The 23,557-nt window shown below is 42.9% G+C and overlaps 2 protein-coding genes across 19 annotated transcripts in view; one reads left to right on the top strand and one right to left on the bottom strand.

The window, feature by feature from the left end:
• The window catches only part of LOC106564754 (trafficking kinesin-binding protein 1), a 43,791-nt gene extending 42,318 nt beyond the window's left edge, over nucleotides 1–1,473 (bottom strand). For 16 of the 17 annotated variants that reach the window (XR_006757957.1, XR_006757958.1, XM_045691226.1 and 13 more), the window contains exon 1: nucleotides 1,178–1,473. The gene's annotated coding sequence lies outside the window, so the exon portion shown is untranslated. The remainder of the gene's footprint in view (nucleotides 1–1,177) is intronic. The other variant, XM_045691227.1, reaches the window with a different exon arrangement.
• Nucleotides 1,474–13,074: 11,601 nt separating this feature from the next.
• LOC106564751 (junction plakoglobin) overlaps nucleotides 13,075–23,557 on the top strand; it is a 22,802-nt gene continuing 12,319 nt past the window's right edge. Inside the window, exons 1-2 of one of the 2 annotated variants that reach the window (XM_045691224.1) lie at nucleotides 13,158–13,284; nucleotides 15,564–15,651. The gene's annotated coding sequence lies outside the window, so the exon portion shown is untranslated. Of the gene's footprint in view, nucleotides 13,285–15,563; nucleotides 15,652–23,557 lie in introns of both variants that reach the window. The other variant, XM_014131074.2, reaches the window with a different exon arrangement.

Genomic DNA, 23,557 nt, shown 5'->3' with positions numbered 1-23,557 from the left:
AATCAATAATGGTCAAATATGATCATAATCAAACCAGTGACGTGCAGCCAACCAAGATAAACTTAGCTCATGTTGTTTAGCACCAAAATGCTCTCTAAATCTGGATTATAGGTTTTAGAAACAAGTGTCCATTGTAGTTTGACAATTAAACTATCTGGAAAACTAGGACACTTCGGCTACATGCTGATGGCATATGGTAGGCTAACATCCGACAATGGGCAATAAAGGACTGCACTGAATATGAAAGGCATGAATACATCATAGATCTGTGATTACAGAGGCATAGACTTATTTGGCATAGACTTATTTGGCATAGACTCTAAACCATTTGGCTGGTCATGAACTGTTAGGCTATTTATGGAAAAGTATCACAACTTAGAAAAGGCATGTTCTAAGTAATAAGGGCTGCCATAAAAGGACATTTCTATTTAGTCATGAAAAATGGTGGTGATAGCGCCACCTCCTGCTGTGTCTCCGAGCTAATATAACAGGATGCAGTCAAGACAGCCTAGGCTACACTGATTATGACGTTCAAAGAGTGAGGTGATATTGCAAAACGTTGCAAAAATGGTGTCGCAAACAGAAACAATGTTGCAAACAGAAACATGGCAAGTCCTGTTTGTAGACTATCCTATTCAATATTTACCTGCCCTCTGCCTATATCCCGTTGTGATTGGTCGTCCACTATGACTCAATGGCATGTAAACTAAATATTGACATGTTTGGGGTCAAAAGGAAATGTTAATTATCGACTTGAAATGTCGGTAACCGGATGGGTGCGATTCATTTGTCAACATTTACGATCCGACCTGCCTCAGCCAATTTTCCAGTTGACTAGTTAACGTTACATCTCTCTTCATCTTTTCTGCTGATAATTAATTCACTATGCTGCAACTGAAAAGGGGTGACAGTCGTGTACAATGAGTTAATGTGTCCTACTTCTTTGCGATAAGTGTTTCTTTTGAGGACATTTTCAAAGAGCACAGGCGTTTTACATTTCCACCGACAACAAAAGGGCAGGGATCCTACCATTTGATCCCACCCTATGTGAGCGAGCCTATGGAAACTTCGCTTCATCAAGTTGGTCACACTTTGCTTTGTTTAGAAGATAATTACCAAAATGCAACTATCAACAGATAATACTGTGACATACGATGACAAGTTTATAGAGACTTACGCATTTGCTTTTGTCCAAGTTCTTCAAGGTCGTTGTCGGCAAACTTGACAGGAACTTTTCCTCCGGACTTCGGGCTGTCAAAAGCGTCTGTATTTGGTCATCTTGGAAGCGAAGCATTATGGAACATGTAGTTTCAAGGGCAACCTCCTTGCTTAGCTAGAATACTTTGAACCAGTGGCCCTCAGGAACAGTAACAGACATGATGAACACCTCAACAATTTCGCATTCATGCGCAAATATGAAAAATATTTAGTGAAATTGTATGTATTACAAATGTCAATATGTTCAGAATGTGTATGACATGGAAATATAATATGTACACAGACCTTGTTGTTTGATTTCAACAGACAAAACATTGCAACACAGCTGAGGACAGTGTCACACCACCTAAAAAATTCCAGGGGAAGTTCCCTGGGTACATCATAAAAGTAACTGCCCTGCATTTTGCATCCCAGCCATGTGCAAATTAGAGGCAGTCCAAAGCAGCGGTCACATGAAAAGTATTTTAGTCATGTCCTGCTGCTCCATGGATCATTGTGATGATACTATATCTGACATATCAGGCATTCATCTAGTAGGTTAAAGGAGGCAGTCAACCTCCAGGGGCGGTTCTGGGTGTGTGTGTGTGTGGGGGGGGGGGCAGTGCGACAACAATTTTGGACCCCCTTGTGGCCCCTAAATGTGGAGTATGAAATAATTTTTACATTTTTTACATCCGTTATTAGACAGTAGCAATGCGGAACACTAATGATTATGAACATGGTCTTTTGTCTGCTAATGCCTGCAATGCAGTGAAGAAAATTATATGACAACAATAACGTCTAATGTAACTGGCCCCTCTAACAGTACAACTGGCCCCAGCTTGGCCCCCCCAGTTGAAATGGTCTAGAACCGCCACTGTCAACCTCAAGGCAGCAGATTACAAGCATGGAAATTATTAATAAGCTTGGCCTACTTCTTATATTACATTTTGAGGCTGTTTATTGACTTTCTTAGATATTATTTATGGTTATATTCATACTTATTTTTTGAAAGATAAAATTGGATGGATGTAATAATATTCAAGGGTGCAAATGGGTACAGATACACAGTACTGTGCAAAAGTTTTACCCAGGTGTGAAAAAATGCTGTAAAGTAAGAATTAAAAAAAAATAGGCATATTTATAGATTATAGGGTAGCCTAGTGGTTAGAAAGTTGGGCCAGTAACCGAAAGGTTGCAAGTTTGAATCCCTGAGCTGACAAGGTAAAAATCTGTCGTTCTGCCCCTGAACAAGGCACTTAACCCACTCATCATTGTAAATAAGAATTTGTTCTTAACTGACTTGCCTAGTTAAATAAAGATTAAATTAACTAAATGCAAAGTGAGTGAACAGTCGAAAAATCTAAATCAAATCCATATTTGGTGTGACCACTGTTTGCCTTCAAAACAGCATCAATTCTTGTAAGTACACTTGCACAAAGTCAGGGATTGTGTAGGCATATAGTCAGGTGTATGATTATACCACACAGGTGCTAATGATCATCAATTCAATATGTAGGTTGAAACACAATCATAAACGGAAACATGGGTGTAGGAGGAATAAAACTGGGTGAGGATCAGCTTACAAGGTGAGGTTGCTGAAGACAGTTTACTGTCAAAAGTCATACACCATGGCAAGACTGAGCACAGCAACAAGACACAAGGTCGTATTCAACCCCTTGGCATTTTTCCTATTTTGTTGCCTTACAACCTGGAATTGAAATAGACTATTTGGGGGGTTTTATCATTTGATTTACACAGCATGCCTACCACTTTGAAGATGCAAAATATTTTTTCTTGTGAAACAAACAAGAAATAAGACAAAAAAACTGAAAACTTGAGCGTGCATAACTATTCACCCCCCCAAAGTCAATACATTGTAGAGCCACCTTTTGCAGCAATTACAGCTGTAAGTCTCTTGTGATATGTCTCTATAAGCTTGGCACATCTAGCCACTGGGATTTTTACACATTCTTCAAGGCAAAACTGCTCCAGCTCCTGCTAGTGTACAGCAATCTTTAAGTCATACCACAGATTCTCAATTGGATTGAGGTCTGGGCTTTGACTAGACCATTCCAAGACATTTAAACATTTCCCCTTAAACCACTTGAGTGTTGCTTTAGCAGTATGCTTAGGGTCATTGTCCTGCTAGAAGGTGAACCTCCGTCCCAGTCTCAAATCTCTGGAAGACTGAAACAGGTTTCCCTCAAGAATTTCCCTGTATTTAGCGCCATCCATATTTCCTTCAATTCTGACCAGCTTCCCAGTCCCTGCCGATGAAAAATATCCCCACATGATGCTGCCAGCACCATGCTTCACTGTGGGGGTGGTGTTCTCAGGGTGATGTGAGGTGTTGGGTTTGTGCCAGACATAGCTTTTTCCTTGATGGCCAAAAAGCTCAATTTTAGTCTCATCTGACCAGAGTACCTCCATCCATATGTTTGGGGAGTCTCCCATATGCCTTTTGGCGAACACCAAACGTGTTTGCTTATTTTTTTCTTTAAGCAATGGCCTCTCTTGGGTAAAGCCCAGTTCTGTGGAGTGTATGGCTTAAAGTGCTCCTATGGACAGATACTCCCATCTCCGCTGTGGAGCTTTGCAGCTCCTTCAGGGTTATCTTTGGTCTCTTTGTTGCCTCTCTGATTAATGCCTTCCTTGCCTGGTCTGTGAGTTTTGGTGGGAGGCCCTCCCTTGGCAGGATTGTTGTGGTGCCATATTCTTTCAATTTTTTAATAATGGATTTAATGGTGCTCCGTGGGATGTTCAAAGTTTCTGATATTTTTTTATAACCCAACCCTTATCTGTACTTCTCCACAACTTTGTCCCTGACCTGTTTGGAGAGCTCCTTGGTCTTCATGGTGCCGCTTGCTTGTGGTGCCCCTTGCTTAGTGGTGTTTCAGACTCTGGGGCCTTTCAGAACAGGTGTATACAGTTGAAGTCGGAAGTTTACATACACCTTAGCCAAATACATTTAAACTCAGTTTTTCACAATTCGTGACATTTAATTTTATCAAAAATTCACCACTTGATTTTAAGATGTTGTTTCAATATATCCACATAATTTCCTTCCTCGTGATGCCATCTATTTTGTGAAGTGCACCAGTCCCTCCTGCAACAAAGCACCCCCACAACATGACGCTGCCACCCCTGTGCTTCACGGTTGGGATGGTGTTCTTTGGCTTGCAAGCCTCCCCCTTTTTCATCCAAACATAACAATGGTCATTATGGCCAAACAATTATATTTTTGTTTAATCAGACCAGAGGACATTTCTCCAAAATGTAAGATTTTTGTCCCCATGTGCAGTTGCAAACCGTAGTCTGGCTTTTTTTATGGCGGTTTTGGAACACTGGCTTCTTCCTTGCTGAGCGGCCTTTCAGGTTATGTCGACATAGGACTCGATTTACTGTGGATATAGATACTTTTGTACCTTTTTCCTCCAGCATCTTCACAAGGTCCTTTGCTGTTGTTCTGGGATTGATTTGCCCTTTTCGCACCAAAGTACGTTCATCTCTAGGAGAGAGAACGCATCTCCTTCCTGAGCGGTATGACAGCTGTGTGGTCCCATGGTTTTTATACTTGCGTACTATTGTTTGTACAGATGAACGTAGTACCTTCAGGCGTTTGAGGTCTTGGCTGATTTCTTTAGATTTTCCCATGATGTCAAGCAAAGAGGCACTGAGTTTAAAGGTAGGCCTTGAAATACATCCACAGGTACTCCTCCAATTGACTCAAATGATGTCAATTAGCCTATCAGAAGCTTCTGAAGCCATGACATCATTTTCTGGAATTTTCCAAGCTGTTTGAAGGCACAGTCAACTTATTGTATGTAAACGTCTGACCCACTGGCATTGTGATACAGCAAATTATAAGTGAAATAATCTGTCTGTAAACAATTGTTGGAAAAATTACTTGTGTCATGCACAAAGTAGATGTCCTAACCGACTTGCCAAAACTATAGTTTGTTAACAAGAAATTTGTGGAGTGGTTGAAAAACGTGTTTTAATGACTCCAACCTAAGTGTATGTAAATTTCTATCTTCAACTGTATATACTGAGATCATATGACAGATCATGTGACACTTAAATAAAGTCCACCTGTGTGCAATCTAACTAAATATGGGACTTCTGAAGGGAATTGGTTGCAATAGACCTTATTTAGGGGCTTCATAACAAAGGGGGTGAATACATATGCACGCAACACTTTTACGTTTTCTTTTTTTCATTTCACTTCACCAATTTGGACTATTTTGTGTATGTCCATGACATGAAATCCAAATAAAAATCTATTTAAATTACGGTTTGTAATGCAACAAAATAGGAAAAACGTCAAGAGGGTGAATATTTTGCAAGGCATTGTATTCTGCATCAGCAAGGTCTCTCCCAGACAGAAATGTCAAGGCAGACAGGGGTTTCCAGATGTGCTATCCAAGCTCTTTTGAAGAAGCACAAAGAAACGGCCAACGTTGAGGACTGTAGACGCAGTGGTCGGCCAAGGAGACTTACTGCAGCAGATGAAAGAAACATCATGCTTACTTCTCTTCACAATCAGAAGATGTCCAGCAGTGCCATCAGCTCAGAATTGGCAGAGAACAGTGGGACCCTGGTACACCCATCTACTGTCCGGAGAAGTCTGGTCAGAAGTGGCCTTCATGGAAGACTTGCGGCTAAAAAGCCATACCTCGACGTGGACACAAGGCCAAGAATGTCACATGTATTGCCATGTTGAAGGGAGGACCAATACGCAGCAGGAATGTGGATGCTCATCTTTTAATTAGATATAATGAAGCATACACAGAAAACAAGACCGCCAGTTTCACAGGCTAACGCAACAATACTTAGCAGTGCAAAATGTAACTACCCACAAATGACAAACCAAACACACACCTACTTATAGGACTCCCAATCAGAGGCAACTAGAAACACCTGCCTCCAATTGAGAGTCCAGTGCCCAAACCTACACATAGAAAAACTAACCTAGAACATATTAATTCAGAAACATACACCCAAGACCCAGGAACACATAAATAACACACCCCTCTAAACCACACACAAAAAAAAACCACCATACAAAACAAACATACCTCTGCCACGCCCTGACCAAATATAATACAAGTAATACCTAAATACTGGTCAGGACGTGACAAAGAAACTCAACTATGCACAAAAACACAGGAACTGGGGTGCAGAAAAATGGCAGCAGGTGTTCTGGACTGATGAGTAAAAATGTTAAATATTTGGCTGTAGCAGAAGGCAGTTTGTTCGCCGAAGGGCTGGAGAGCAGTACACAAATGAGTGTCTGCAGGCAACAGTGAAGCATGGTGGAGGTTCCTTGCAAGTTTGGGGCTGCATTTCTGCAAATGGAGTTGGGGGTTTGGTCAGAATGAATGGCCTCCTCAATGCTGAAAAGTACAGGCAACTTATCCATCATGAAATACCATCAGGGAGGCATCTGATTGGCCGCAAATGTATTCTGCAGTATGACAACGACCCCAAACACACAGCGAAAATCATTAAGAACTATCTTCAGTGTAAAGAAGAACAAGGAGTCCTGGAAGTGATGGTATGGCCCCCACAGAGCCCTGATCTCAACATCATCAAGTCTGTCTGGGATTACATGAAGAGAGAGAAGTACCTGACGCTGCCTAAATCCACAGAAGAACTGTGGTTAGTTTTCCAAGATGTTTGGGCCAACCTACCTGCTGAGTTCCTTCAGAAACTGTGTGCAAGTGTACCTAGAAGAATGGATGCTGTTTTGAAGGCAAAGGGTGGTTACAGCAAATATTGATTTGATGTAGATTTGTCTTCTGTTCACTCATTTTGCATTTTGTTAATTGATAAATATAATCTATTAATATGTCTATTCTTGAAAGCATTCTTACTTTACAGCATTTTTTCACACCTGCCTAAAACTTCTGCACAGTACTGTATATGGTGAGAAAATTGTAAAAGACCAATTTGCTGTGAAATTGTACCACTCCTCCCAAAACAGCAGGAACTCTCATGGGCTTGATGTCTCTGCCATTCTAAAGATGGGCTTCATCTCTCTCCTACTCTATATCTAGATTCTCCCACACTCCTTAAGATGCCTACACTGGGTTGGAGAAGCAAATGCTGGCTATTTTAACCCTCAGAGAGAACCACCAAACCACTTTGGGAATGCATCCATCTGACCCTGAACAACACCTACACACACACACCATTGGAGGCTGCTGAGGGGAGGACGCCTTATAATAATGGCTGGAATGGAGTCAATGGATTGGTATGAACCACATGGAAACCACGTGTTTGTTGTGTTTGATACCATTCCATCGACTCCATTCCAGCCATTATTATGAGTCGTCCTCCCTTCAGCAGCATCCAGTGACACACACACACACATGGTGGTGCTGATATATGGGGTAAAGCAGTATTTGAATGTGTAGTGTTGTGTGTTTTGATGCGTAGGCTACTGTCTACCTCTAGTGGCTAAAGTCATGTACAGAAATGTACAGTAATAGCACAAAGCAATGCATTGACTTTCAAAATAATGTGTTAAATTAAATATTTGTACATGAAAAACCGGTTAAATATAAATTGATGGATGAAAAAATTTGATTATCAGTTTTGAAATACCTATAGTTTATTTTGAATGTAATAATATATACATATACACACTGTGTGTACAAAACATTGAGAACACTTTCCTATTATTGAGTTGCACACCCCCTTTTGCCCTCAGAACAGCCTCAATTCGTCAGGGCACAAGGCGTCAAAAGCGTTCCACAGGGATGCTGGCCCATGTTGACTCCAATGCTTCCCAGATTTGTTTCAAGTTGGACTGGATGTCCTTTGGGTGGTGGATTATTACACGGGAAACTGTTAGTTACCATTAGTTACAGTGAAAAACCCAGCAGCATTGCAGTTCTTGACACAAACCAGTGCACTTGGCACCTACTACCATACCCCGTTCAAAGGCACTTAGATGTTTTGTCTTGCCCATTTACCCTCTGAATGGCACACATACATAATCCATATCTATATTGTCTCAAGGCTTAAAAATCCTTCTTTAACCTGTCTCCTCGCCTTCATCAACACTGATTGAAGTGGATTTAACAAGTGATCATAGCTTTCACCTGGATAGTCTATGTCATGGAAAGAGCAGGTGTCCTTAATGTTTTGTACACTCAGTGTATATATATATATATATATATATATATATATACAGTTGAAGTCGGAAGTTTACATACACCTTAGCCAAATACATTTAAACTCAGTTTTTCACAATTCCTCACATTTAATCCTAGTAAACATTCCCTGTCTTAGGTCAGTTAGGATCACCACTTTATTTTAAGAATGTGAAATGTCAGAATAATAGTAGAGAGAAGGATTTATTTCAGCTTTTATTTCTTTCATCACATTTCCAGTGGGTCAGAAGTTTACATACACTCAATTAGTATTTGGTAGCATTGCCATTAAATTGTTAAACCCCCACAACATGACGCTGCCACCCCCGTGCTTCACGGTTGGGATGGGGTTCTTTGGCTTGCAAGCCTCCCCCTTTTTCCTCCAAACATAACAATGGTCATTATGGCCAAACAATTATATTTTTGTTTCATCAGACCAGTGGACATTTCTCCAAAAATTACAATCTTTGTCCCCATGTGCAGTTGCAAACCGTAGTCTGCCTTTTTTATGGCGGTTTTGGAGCACTGACTTCTTCCTTGCTGAGCGGCCTTTCAGTTTATGTCGATATAGGACTCGTTTTACTGTGATATATATACTTTTGTACCTGTTTCCTCCAGAATCTTCACAAGGTCCTTTGATGTTGTTCTGGGATTGATTTGCACTTTTTGCACCAAAGTACGTTCATCTCTAGGAGACAGAACGCGTCTCCTTCCTGAGCGATATGACGGCTGCGCGGTCCCATGGTGTATATACTTGCGTACTATTGTTTGTACAGATGAACATGGTACCTTCAGGCGTTTGGAAATTTCTCCCAAGGATGAAAGTTGCTCTGGATAAGAGCGTCTGCTAAATGACGTAAATGTAAATGATGAACCAGACTTGTGGAGGTCTGCAATTTTTTTTCCTGAGGTCTTGGCTGATTTCTTTTGATTTTCCCATGATATCAAGCAAAGAGGCATTGAGTTTGAAGGTAGGCCTTGAAATACATCCACTGTTACACCTCTAATTGATGTCAATTAGCCTATCAGAAGCTTCTAAAGCCATGACATCATTCTCTGGAATTTTCCTAGCTTTTGACTCCAACCTAAGTGTATGTAAACTTCCGACTTGAACTGTTTAAATACAGTATGTAATATGCCATTTAGCAGATGCTTTTATCCAAAGTGACAGTCATGCGTGCATTCATTTTACGTATGGTTGGCACTGGGATCGAACCCACTACCCTGGCATTACAAGCACCATGCTCTACCTGTAACAGCCGTTGAAAGGATGGGACCAAGGTGCAGCGGAGAATGTATTCATCTTGACTTTTAATAGAAAAAATGAACACTTCACAAAATAAACAAAAACTACTAGCACCAGTTCTGTCAGGTTATCAAGAACTAAATAGGAAAATAACTACCCACAAACCCCAACGGAAAAACAGGCTACCTAAGTATGGCTCCCAATCAGCGACAACGATGTACAGCTGTCCCTGATTGAGAGCCATACCAGGCCAAAACAAAGAAATACAAAAACATAGAAAAAAGGACATAGAATGCCCACCCAAATCACACCCTGACCAAACCTAAATAGAGACATAAAAAGGCTCTCTCAGGTCAGGGCGTGACACTACCAACTGAGTTACAAAGGACATTATAGATATTATCACAAATACTCTGTCATAGCTGTTGCATGCTAAACAATCCACTTTATAGACAATATTATTATCCATATTAATCCATCAAAAAAGCATTGGTACTTGAACCTCTCTACACTATAATCACTCGAACACGTTTTAATGTAGCAGAGTAGTCTAATTCTGTCTTGTGGTGTGAGATCGTATATAGCTTCCCACTGTCCATTCTTCCACATTAAACACAAGACTACAGTGTCTCACATTGGGGAAACAGCCATTAATAATTTACAACACTCTCCATCAATCCAGCCAGTGAGCCGATGGGGCTGGTCCGGTCCCGGACAGGCGGCCTCATCCTCTCCCAAGGACAATGGGGCCATTTCCTGTCGGGTGTAAAAGCAGAGACAGTGGAGTATTGTGAGGCAGGACATCATATCAGCCAGCCATGACCTTGGAGTGAAAGACTGACTCAGTCATATACACTGAGATTCATTGGTCCATTTGCTTTGAGGTCGGAGAGGGCTGATTGGTCACTGGCACCCAAATGCAGTCATCAGAATGTTCAGATGACCCCTATGTAGAAAGTTCAGAGCAGCTACAAGCCTTACTACAAGCCAATGAATACATCTGTGATATCGCGTAGAAGGAGGCATTGTGGTGTGTGTGTGTGTGTGTGTGTGTGTGTGTGTGTGTGTGTGTGTGTGTGTGTGTGTGTGTGTGTGTGTGTGTGTGTGTGTGTGTGTGTGTGTGTGTGTGTGTGTGCACGCAAGAAAGAGAGAGAGAGAGAGATAGATAGATTGATAGAAAGGACAGAGGAATAGGGTGTGTTATGCATGCCCATACAAGAATGGATGGATGTTCTGTTTTTGATTCTGGAGAAAATCTTTTGAAACTCTACCTCAATGGTCCCACCTTAACAAAGAGTCAATACCCGTCTTTGAAGGCCCCTAAATAGGTGGCAAGACCGAGTCAATGAGTCAGAAACCCACATGAACCCCACACTATAATTCCTCCAGGCTAATGTTCAAGGACAAGGCATGCAGTGTTTAAACAATAGGACCATTCATCTCATTGAAAATCCTATGGCCACTTATGCACAATATCCATTAATCTCTAAAGAAAGCTTAGCAGAGTTAATGATATAGAATTGATTTAAAACATTTTTTTTATTGTAATACACAATTGTAATCATGTTACACCACTTCAGAAGAAATGTAAAGTGAGTTATTGTGATATGAACAATCATGTGATCTCTTGAGCCAAAGTCTAAGTGTTGATTCACGAATGGACCAGTCAAACCATATCTCAACTTTGGGAGAAATTGCAGGTTCCCTGACCAATAAGTTATTGATACATTCTTCCTAATAGGTTTGCATGTTAGGTTCTAATAGGTTCACTCAAAATGACAATTTACTAAGAGTAGACTAGGCAACACAATCACAAAGTACACAAGTTTATGATGAGAAGTGTCAATTAGCCCTAAGGCTTTCAGACATTAGTCTGTCAACCACACACATGCTTTTACACCCAGACGCATGGCCTATATAATCAGCAGCACAGACCCAATATGCCGTGCCACCGGCCCTGGCCCCTGTCTCATCCAGTCTAGGGGGATAGAATATGGCTGTCACAATGGCTGCTAGCCTGACAACAATACACCCTGAGGCAGGATATGGACTGACCTATTTCAGTCTGTCATACAGCATGCGAGAGAGAAACACTTTCCACATGCTCACTTTCTCTCTGTCACTTTCCTCACGTAACCTCATTCTCTATCCTTTCTAGACTCCTAACAGCATGCAGGGTGTCACTTTGAATTTCCATCCACAAGTTACTAAAACTCTCTCTGTGCCCACTGAGAAAGGTTTTTTCGAAAAGACGAATGTCTTGCACTTTCTCCTTCTCCCTCTAACATGACCTTAGATGGGTGTCTAGGGGCAACAACACCCCATCGTCACGGTCTTGGATGGTGTTTGTGTGATTTTCCTCACAGAAAAAGCAGACAACAAAAACAAAGCAAAAGTGCCAGGTTACATTAAATCCATGGTGAAAGTCACAGACGTTTGTGGTTTGTATGAGTGTATTTGTGTGGGCTGTCTCCAAGTTGAAAGTCACAGACGTTTGTGGTTTGTATGAGTGTATTTGTGTGCAGTAGTGTAAAGTACTTAAGAAAAAATACTTTAAAGTACTACTTAAGTAGATTTTTGGGCTATCTGTACTTTACTTTACTATTTATATTTCTGACAACTTTTACTTTAACTTCATTACATTCTTAAAGAAAATAATGTACTTTTTACTCCATACATTTTCCCTGACACCCAAAAGTACTCGTAACATTTTTGAATACTTAGCACAACAGGGAAATTGTCAAATTCATGCACTTATCAAGGGAACATCCCTAGTCATCCCTACTGCCTCTGATCTGAAGGACTCACTACACACATGTGCCTTGTTTGTAAATGATGTCTGAGTGTTGGAATGTGCCCCGGCTATCCGTAAATAAATAAAAAAAAAGAAAATGGTGGCGTCTGGTTTGCTTAATTTAAGGAATTTGACATTATTAATAATTTTACTTTTGATACTTAAGTATATTTAAAACCAAATACTTTTAGACTTTTACTCAAGTAGTCTTTTACTGGGTGACTCACTTTTACTTGAGTATTTTTCTATTATGACAATTGGGTACTTTTTTCCACCACTGTGGGCTGTCTTCTCTATAAAAATGTGATACGAATTTATGCCACCACTTCGCGACATAAAAGCTAGTCTACCCATGTGACTCACCTTCTGTCTTGGCAAGTTTCATGACGTAGCCTAAGGTGTGGCCATTCTGTAGGCTACTTTCTCACACAGGTAGACTAATACCCTGTGTGTGTGAGCAGGGCATGCGAACCACCAACATTTTACCCATAGTTGGAAATTCGAAAAAAAAAAAAAAAAAATGTTTTAGTAATGTAGTTGACCAAAAATACCTTTGTGAAACAAAATTAATATTCATATTACTGCACAGAGGTTTCATTTTAATGGGTCGATAGACTCAAGTAAACACACCTTTGTTTTGTTCTGGCCAATTGCGTTTAAATTCCGTATTCTGGAGAAGTAAAGGGTGGGGTCGGGTCGGGTCGACGGCGCTTATGGTTAGAGGGGCGGAGTCTCCGGTGTTACGCTTTTTTTACTCATTGTTCAGAGTATCATCCTACCGCATTTGAGGTGAGGCATAGAGGACAGAGTATATCGTTGGAAAAGTCTGTTTGTGGTCCTGCGTAGACTTGGAATATTCGAAACAACTTCTTGCATTTTGACAGGTAAGAAAGATATGTATTTATGGTCACATTCCCGTGTATTGACAGTCTTCGGAGAGAGTAAATTCGTGCCAAGTGAGTCGAGTGGGATAGGATAATCACAGTTTCTCCATTCCTGTGTTGCGCTTGTCTCTAAACTGGAAACATGATTTCCCAGCGTTCCATAAATGTTCTTCCCGGTCTGGATACAATGTAGCCTATCTCTGACATTCTGTCTCCATCAATTTTTATATTTGTCTCTGAACCTGATGGCAGAATAGCGTAATGTTCCTTTCCTATTGTCAAGTGTCTAGTCACCACCCAAACGTCGTTTAAAAAGTAGGACGTTAGTTATCGTGGGTGTATTCATTACGCCGATACTGTTGTAAAACGTTTCCTCTGTTACAAAACGTTATGCAACAGAAACCGTTTACTCCTTCCTGCCTATTTAAGAGCAAATGTTGATGGTTTATGTCGCTACAAGGTTTTGGCAAACGCTGTTCCTGCCAAATAGCTGTGCGCAATTTTTTGGGGACAAACTATTGATCAACTTCTTGACTTCATGCACATTTGTATAGAATAGAGCTGAAAGTCATTAGTGGTGTGACCGTGTGGGTACACAGTAGAGAGTGAGGGATGATCGAAGTTCGTCTACTCCTCATCCATTGTCAAATCCACTGCCCCCCGGGGGGGGGGGTTGACAACCCCAGTGAGTTGGGGGTGGGGCACGACATGAGTGCCTGCATGGTTCACACATACATAACGGGTTAGGATGAATAATACTGATCAACAACGAGGCAGTGAGACCAAAATGTCCTTACAAGACTTTCACACCTACAATGGATTCTCTTTTAGGGCAGTTCAGATCCACACGGGAAGTGGTGCCAGTAATGTCCAGGTCTTTGTCCCAATTGGCACCCTATTCCCTATATAGTGCACTACTTTTGATCAAGGCCCATTGGACACAAACCAGGTGTTCAGGCTGATGACATTATCCATACCAGTGAACCTCTATTGCCTCATACTTCATCCTTGTCCAAAGAGAACCATATGCCATTAGTTACAGTAGTTTTACTACCCCCTCTATGCCACTGCAATAGCAGAGCACAGATCCTCTCATTTTATTTCACAAGTTAATCCACTTTCACTTCCAACATGCAACTGAAATAACATTATCTTGTTTGCTCATCTTATGTGGTTTAGTCTTTTCAAATACTCACAAGACCAACTTTAATAACTGTCCCAAGTCAAATTTGACATGGCACAGCCTGGCATTAGGGCTGGAAAGATGTCTGTCAAAATGGAGAGCTGTCACACCAGTCATGATCATGCCATTCCAATGACCAGAAACAACCAAGAACAATCGCATCAAAACAACCACGTTTTTGGCATTCAACAGCATACTGAATCTGGGCCAGTGAACCCAGCTGATGTTTTGAATGGATGTCAGGTTGAATTGAGTTTCATCCTTTCACACATTCTCTACGCCAGTGCATTCTCCTGGTCCGCCCTGGCCAGGCCTGCCATGCTGCTGGTGCTGTGCCATGAGGTGCAGTCTGGCTCGCCTGGGGCTGCTGTCTGCCTCTGGGGGGGTTTAGGCTGAGATTTTCAGCTGCAGCTGGGGTCATACTGGCGCTAATCCTTCCCCCTGCTTAATTCCTTGATATTGTCCTACATTAGGCCAGCATGGGGCGAGGGGATTACCGCCGTTCAACCAACTCCATATATCTCTTTCTTTTCCTTTAGTTTTTTTTGGATCATGCTGACTTGTTACATGTGTTTCTAACTTGGTTCCATGTTTGCCACTTCTAAAGTTTGACCCTTCCCTACCTAAATGTCCTCCCTCGTCTTGACTTCAGTCTCTCTCTTCACCCCCTGCCCTCTCTCCCCGGTGGCGCCTGAGCACTACAGAGGGCTCAGTTACACCACAGAACCTAATCAGGCCACGCGTGGGACCAGGCCTCAGTGCCAATGTGTGTATCCAGGTCAAGCGTGTTTGCGTGCATGTATAGGCTACATATGGGGATGGAAGACTGTTTTTTTTTTCTTTCTAGTCAGCCATGACATGGACTCGTCTTCTATCTGGGGTTAAAGAGGAGGTGGGACGATAGCGACCTAATCTCCTAAGGGTTAAATTGCCGGGCAGGGGCTTAAGATATCTTCTCAGACAATGCTGTTATCAACTCAAAGCAGATTTACTCTGACTTCTACCCTTCCCATCGCCACCATTTTAAAATTCTTGGCATAGAACAACAAAGGAGGTTAAAGACAAAAATCCCTATCTTTTGATATGTTATCCCCAGACTAAGGCGACTTCCATATTGGACGGCTGTTGCAAATGTCAAGGACGTTACACAAGGGCAGAACAGAAGATATGACGCAGAACAGCAGGTAGGTCTGACGCCTGAGCCTCTGATTTGGAGAATGCCATGATTAAACAAACAATAGAGGCCCAAAGCGTCTTGGAACCCTCTTCCCAGTCATCAGTGGAGTGGCAGAGGTGGCACGATATGAAAGAATCCATCCAAGCTGGCATCGCCCGGGTGACCAACACAGCTGTACTCCCATTACCGTCACAAATATGAATTATTCACTCGATAAATTTTTTTTTTTCTGGGGAGGCCTAACAACCGTTTTTCCCCATCACTTGGTGCTCTGGAAGTCTGGTACTGCTCTGCAACTGTATTATTTTCAAGTCGGCTCCTATCAGACAGCTCTTCATAAACCACCAGGCCACATCTGCTGACAGCATGCTGGAAATAGCTGCATTCATTACTGTCTGTTTCTTTTATGAATATATTACCATTGATAATTTTTTCATTACTGACATAGCTTCACGAGAAGGGAGGGACTGGATTCCTGAATCCATGAGTGACTTAAATACAGATTTTACAGTTGGGCTGGTTCGTTTAGCCTGCACTGAGCAATGCTTCTCAGTAAGTTGACTCGGATGATTACTCCTAGTCATTGCTGTGCTGTCACTCTTCACTCTGCTCTCTCATCTCCCACTTCCTACTCATCCGTTAATTGCACTCCAATGAGCGGGAGAGGAAGGGAGGAGTGCGGGTGTGGTGGAAAAGGAACGCTAACGACTGGGGAATTCTTCACCGTCGAGACATGCAGTATCCGAGAAGAGAATCGTCAGCCGCCATCTGGAAGAGTGACTCTAAGTCACACACAGATGTGAAGTGTCTGTTCAAATGGTTGATGCACAATGACGTGTCGGTGACCTTTTATGGAAGCAACACCTCACAATAACCTCACTTCCACCAAAGAAAGAAAGTTATCTGTACTCTTCCGTCCGCGCTTCAGTCCCCTGTCTTTTTATATCGGTCACGGTTTACGTGAAGAACATTTTTAGAAGTGGAAGCATAAACACTGCAGGTAAATGTAGCTACTCAAGCTTCCCCTCCAAGGATGTCTGGTACAGGCTTTGTCAGACAAACATCTTTTGGGTGGTGTGTGTGGTATTCTTTAGCGTCCCCTCAGATTTAATCCTCCGTGCTCTCCCAAGCCTCCCTTCCGCCTCTGATCTTTCTGAAATATTCATCATCTGTCGCATTGCCTCAATGCTCTCCAGCACAGCCATGCATGTATCCACGCTGCAGCGGGCGAAGCCTCGCCACTAACCCTAACGGGGGGCTTTAGATGGAACCAAGCGAACCTCGCTGTCCAAACGATGACACACATTCATTCTAGATGCTCTGTAGAAAACTAGATGTCTAGTCCCCATCAAGAACTGAGAAACGGAGCTCACTATAAAATACTTATTTTAATTCACTCCCAGTGCCGTCCTCCCATTCACCCTAGATAGTGTGAGCCTCCTTGTCCGTTCTACCTCCGTACAGAGTAATTGTGGACAGCAGCCCAGCATGTTACATTAGTTCATGCCGCGTCGTCCTTCCTTGCAGTGACAACACAGCCTCTCGTTACTCTCTAACGAGGGTACTCAACTCTTACCCTACAAGATCCGGAGCCTGCTGGTTTTCTGTTCTACCTGATAATTAATTGCACACACCTGGTGTCCCAGGTCTAAATCAGTCCTTGATTAGAGGGGGGGAAAGCAGTGGAACTGGCTTCGGGTCCAGAGTTGAGTTTGAGGGCTCTATAACAATGGAGACCGGAAACAAGGCAAGCTCAACTCTTCAGATGCCACAATGACTGCTCAGCCTTCTTCCATAGACCACACAGCCTTCCATAGGCCCTCGCAGTCATTATTACATCAGAGAAGCCAAACAGACATGAAGGCCTAGTTCTACTGCTACACACTTTCCTCCTGCCCTTTGCCCTGGCCCTTCCTCCTTCCCTTCTCTGTGTAATCTGATCCTAGTCTGCACTTCCACACCTCAGAGACAACACAGACCTCCTATAATTCATAGTGAGAGGGAGCGTACAGGGAGTAAACATGAATTACCCATATAGCTCGTCCCAGTCGGAGCCAACTCTACTCCCTCTGGTCTGGTGTAACACTCTTTCGACACATCTACTGATGGATGTAAGCCTAATATTTTAGAATGGTTATTTAATCGGTTACTGGTTAGACATTGTTACACTACGTCTAATAAAAACCTACATCGCCTTGGTGAATGACTTGCAAGTCATCGTTTTATTTTTGTCAGTTGACTGCTAGCTGTTTTCCGGGCTATGTCAATTAACACAGTAATAACATTAGCTAAGGCATTGCATTTCTCCTGACGAATCACTGCTAATGACACCATGTAGCTGCTGTAATGTAAAACCGTGCTGTTGGTCTTGGGAATGGCCACCGTTTTTATAATGCTGTCACTGTATTTAGCTAGGGTGATAATGAAGCTTTTCACCAAGTCCAGTAAGCCAAACTCTAAAACTCAGACTGGGTCTAATCCTTGATTTTAATTTTTTTTTTAAGTCCGAGAGACTTCATGCTTTGACTCTTGAAGGCATATTATAAACGGACGTAAAATGTCTTTTGACACGCAGGTTCTCTTAGGCGTGGATTTTTACAGAATCAGATATCGTCCCCTCTTTCAAGTTGTAGAATGTGTGCTAGCGCTCTGGTTCACATGCGATCCTGCCAGCAGGGCCCTGCTTTGTCTGCTTAAGCCTTTCAATGTGCCTGGCTGTAGTGGGGGTTTGGCATGCTAGTGGAGCCGAGAGGGGAGTTCCATCAGTGGACTGTAAGAAAGTGGCTGGAACAGCTTGTAGGGCAGGAGTCTATGAGTGAACCCTCTGGACAGGATGCTAGTCTGTCGCAGGGCCTTACCTCCAATCTATCTCCTGAGTGCAACTGATCGGGTCCCATTTTTACAGTCTTTGGTATGACTCGGCCGGGGATCGAACTCCCAACCTTCCAATCTCAGGGTGGACGCTAACCTCAAATCAAATGTTATTTGTCACGTGTGCCGAATACAACAGGTGCAGACCTTACCGTGAAATGCTTACTTATAAGCCCCTTAACCAACAATGCAGTTTTAAGAAAATATTTACTAAATAAACTAAAGTAAAAAAGAGTTGCATTAAAATAACAATAATGAGGCTGTATACAGGGGGTACTGGTACCAAGTCAATGTGCAGGGTTACAGGTTAGTCGAAGTCATTTGTAACATGTAGGTTGGGGTAAAGTGACTGCATAGATAATTAACAGGGAGTAGCAGCAATGTAAAAAGGAGGATGATTTCAATGTATATAGCCAAGGTGGTCATTTGATTTATTGTTTAGCAGTCTTATGGCTTGGTGGTAGAAGCCGCTAAGGAGCCTTTGGGATCTAGAGTTGGCGCTCCGGTACCGCTTGCTGTGCAGTAGCAGAGAGAACGGTCTATGACATGGGTGACTGGAGTCTTTGACAATTTTTTTGTGCCTTCCTCTGACATTGCCTTGTATATGGGTCCTGTATGGCAGGAAGCTTGCCCCCAGTGACGTACTGGGCCGTACGCACTCGCCACTGTAGCGCATTACGGTCGGATGCAAAGCAGTTGCTATACCAGGTGCTGATGCAACTGGTCAGGATGCTCTCGATGGTGCAGCTGTAGAACTTTTTGAGGATCTGGGGACCCATGCCAAATCTTTTTAGTCTGCTGAGGAGGAGAAGGTGTTGTCGTGCCCTCTTCACGACTGTCTTGGTGTGTTTGGACCATTCTAGTTAGTTGGTGATGTAGACACCAAGGAACTTAACTCTCGACCTGCTCCACTACAGCCCCGTCAATGTGAATGGGGTTGTGTTCGGCCCTCCTTTTCCTGTAGTCTACGATCATCTCCTTTGAGGAGAGGTTGTCTTGCTCACGTTGAGGGCCACTGAAGTTGGTATAAATGGACTGTAGCCTACACAAGTGGGAGCATTCGCCTAAAGTAAACATTCACAGGCGTTTCCTGCACCTTTCTTCAGTTTTGACTGACTGTAACTAAATATTGTCCCAACATTAGTTTTTGGTATGGTTGTATCTACATAGGAAACAATTCTGAGTAGCAAATGTTGTTGCACCTATCCCTCTGACTAAGGAAAAAAACAATCCAGACCCCTGGTGCTGCTGAGTCATAGCCTGGTCTGACCGTGGAATAACCACAACTTCCTGTAGCCCACACAGTAGATCCATTAGCATCACGCTCCACACCACTGCACATCCTCCCGTATAGATTTTTATACTCCACAATTGGCCAATTAACCCCTATTTCTTCCCATAGTCCCACAGCGGACAATGTGAAGGGTGAGCGGGAGAGTGTGAATAAGAAGGGGAGATGGTGGTGAGAGGGTCCTGAGGGCTTTAAGCTTTCTCTCAGCAGGCTAGCTGGACCAAGACCACCTGCCAGACACACACAGGGGGCACACAGCTGTGTGTGTACCATGTCTAGAGAGCACTTACTGACTGTGGGGCTCAGCTGGCAAGCCAGCCACTCACAAATCCATTTAGAGAAAGTGTGTGTTGAATTTTTCCCACCGGTATTTTACAAATGTTGCATCCCGACAATAAATAATTTTTCTCTTGGGTAACCTGGCATTTCTCAGCAACACCAAGTAGCTATGACTCAGCAGGACCAAGCTCGTTTTTGTCCTGGCACCCCAGTGGTGGAACCAGATTCCCCCTGAAGCTAGGACAGCAGAGTCCCTGCCCATCTTTTCCGAAAGCACCTGAAACCCTACCTCTTCAGAGTAATAACATTTCCTACCAAAACCGGGAGCGTCATATCAATATCTTAGGCTTTGGTCGGCATGAAAATTCAAGCCTGATGCTACCTGGGCCAGATGAGCCATACATTAGACATTTTAAATAGCCCAAGCCCCAAAAAAGCCCAAATGATTGTGCCGTTATCCAATCGGCTACTGCACATTACGCATGACAGAAAAAGATCCAAGCCCATAGTAAATACATTCAAACAAGCTCCAGTAAACTTTTTAACTGTGGGCTGTATTATTGTGTTTACATGGACTGGAATTATGCACCTTGTTCAAACCATGAAGCTAGGAGAGAACACGTGATGCTGGTGCAGGACATGTGTAAGCTAGTAAATTAGATTTTAGTTTTGAAATATAATATGGCCCATTTTACATTTGTATAATTAGTAGGCTGACTCATTAGCCTACCTTTCGCAATATTTCTCCTAATGTTGTACGACGTGAGTAATGCGTATTACCTCTCCTCTCTCTCTCGTTGCTTCATTGCTTCCTCGCTCTCGTCAGTTAAATCGTTATCCTTCCTTGTAATGACATGCGTGAATAATATGGGACTAGAATAAGAGACAGACGGATTTCGCTTCTCTTCACCGAGATTGAATGGCTATGGGTCTGAATAAATAGCTGCTATAGTCTATCACCATAGCATTTAACGTTCAGCAAGCTTGCATCCCTCGTAGTCCACAAATATAATACATTCTAGCCTAGCTTTTCCTGGGACTCCACAAGAGTTAAGGAGAGAGGCCAGCGGATGGCCGGTGAGTATTGTGCAAGAGTGAAGACATGCATTGTGAATTGTGCTCCATATGAGATGCGCTGTCTGTCACCACCCTGAGTGTTGATTGATCATGCAGAAAAGTCTGTAGAGAAGACCGATTTTAGACATGACATTATAAACTAACAGTTCCATTTCACAACATGCTGTTCTTAGAAATTATTTACCGGTTTCTCAGTTATTTATCCCGGGAAACAGGAGTAGGCTTGGGCGGAAAATCTCTTAATCTTGCTAACCCAGTTCCCGCTATTAAACCCTAGTGTGTCTGTTTCCGTGTGTGTGTGTGTATATGGGTGAGGGGAGGCAGGTCCATCTTATACACAGATGGTGAATGCAGCTTTACAGATGTGTGGTAATGGGACTTAATCTGCTTGATCTGTACCCCCCCCACCTCTGTCACAACTGTCTCTAGTCTCTTGATCCCTCTGTCTCTTATGGCTGTCTGTGGAACAAGTCTACCAGGATCAAGGATCAAGAAAACAAACCTCAGTCTACGAGACCACAAAGAAATTCTGCACATTGTATTACTGCTCTCAGATGTAGAATTAGAGACCCACAATGTTTAGACTGTGAAGGTCTATGATGCCTCTAGCCACACCTCCACCACTGTTTCCCCATCAGGCTTTTGACACGGATTGAACCCTTTTTATCTTCTTAGATCTGGGTTCTTCCACTCCGTCATTTAGCCCTCTTCGTTCCTTTTGGGTGTAGCTTAGGCTAGCCTGGTTTAGTCAACCTTATCTTGGTAAACCTGCTGGATCTCTCTTAGTGTGTCAAAGCTTAAGCTAATACCCATTTTTGATTTCAAGTCGGTGTATAAATGGATAGGGCTGGAAAGAGGTTCCAATTTAAATGTAGCAATGCTGCGGTTTATACACTCCAGCGAATGGGTGTGTTTTGCCAGATAGGAGCCAAAGACCACACACACTGCCACACCTTGCCAGGGTTATGAGGACACTCCCCAGTCTGGCATGCCTGTGTGCGGAGGCTGGAGATGATGAGCAGTATTCACACCATCTGTGGAACCTAGTTATTCATCCACTGACACAGTGTCTGTGTGTGCCTGTTTAGTCAGGAAGGGATCGTTTGGATGTGTGACAATAGCTATTATGACTTGTTTGTCTGCGAGGAGGTGATGGTGTTTGTTTGCAGTGTAGCGAGAAGAGAGATTTTAGCTCAGGACTATTTTGGTTGATGTTCGCAGCGGGAAAGTGTGTGTTGAACGAGGCTAAATGTATGGGGCTAGTGTGGAATGTCACACCAGGATTAGAGCGATGGGGCCAAACCGCATTCATCTCTCTTCACTCTTGTCCACTGGGGGCTCTGACAGTCAGACATTCCTGCCCTCAATGTGTTGTGCTTCCTGGAAGGCCTGACCGTCAGTCCAGAATGCTCTAGGGTAAAGCTTCCCCTAGGTATATCTATGATCAGATTCTCCTCCCCCAATCCTAACCTTAACCGTTAGTGGGGGAAATGCAAAACTGACCCAAGATCAGAATCCTCCAAACTATCCCAGTAGCTCAGGAAGAACAATGGAGTGGGGGTGGGCAGGGCTTTGGAAAAGGAAAGTACAGCTCCTAGTACAGTGGTGAAAGATAATGGAACAAGGTACAGTAGGAGGGAGTGAATCCATCAGTCATTAACCTAACCACACTACTTAGAATGCAGGGTCGAGGAGCAAAGTCCACTCTGAAGTACACGCTATGCAATCCAACAGCAGCCCCTGGCCACTACCCACGGTGTAGCAGTGTTCACTGGCAGGAATACACAGTGTCTTTCTGTCAGAAGACGGCATATTGCAATACTACTACCGCTTTTAACTCGTGGTCAACACAGCTCAAGCAATCCGTGCTTTTCATTTCCAGTTGATTCCTAATGGGGGGGGGTTGGTTAAGGAGCCACAAGTTCTAGGTCTGACATTTTACAAGAAACCAGAACACTTGTGAAAAAACACACTCAACATGTCTCTCTCTCTCTCTCCTATCTGTTCTTCTCTGCTATCACATCAACTGTATCACTATAGCCATCTATAGTCTGGTACAGTCAGGGTCAAAGCTGCCGAGGCTGTTTTGCACAGTGTTACAAAAACGCGTGAGAGTAAGATTGATGGACAACCAGGAAGAGTTGATAGACCTAAAGTCAACAGTATAGTGTGTGAGAGTGAAGTCTTTGTTACTAAGGTGACGCGGGGTGTGTCGCAACAATCAAAACGGAACGCGTTGTCTGAACCCGCTGCCTTGCCCAGGTAAACAGACGGCACAAACACTGTCCAGATTCACCAAAAACAATGAAAAAGAAAGCTGAGAACTTTTCATCTTCCAGGTGTGTGTCTGTATAAGCTTGTGGAATCAGGATATACAGCATGCCTAGTATTTTGC

The sequence above is a fragment of the Salmo salar genome, chromosome ssa12, assembly GCF_905237065.1.
Source record: "Salmo salar chromosome ssa12, Ssal_v3.1, whole genome shotgun sequence".
In the NCBI taxonomy this organism is placed as follows: domain Eukaryota; kingdom Metazoa; phylum Chordata; class Actinopteri; order Salmoniformes; family Salmonidae; genus Salmo; species Salmo salar.
The sequence above is the reverse complement of the archived record's forward strand: the minus strand, read 5'-3'. Positions and strand labels throughout refer to the sequence as shown.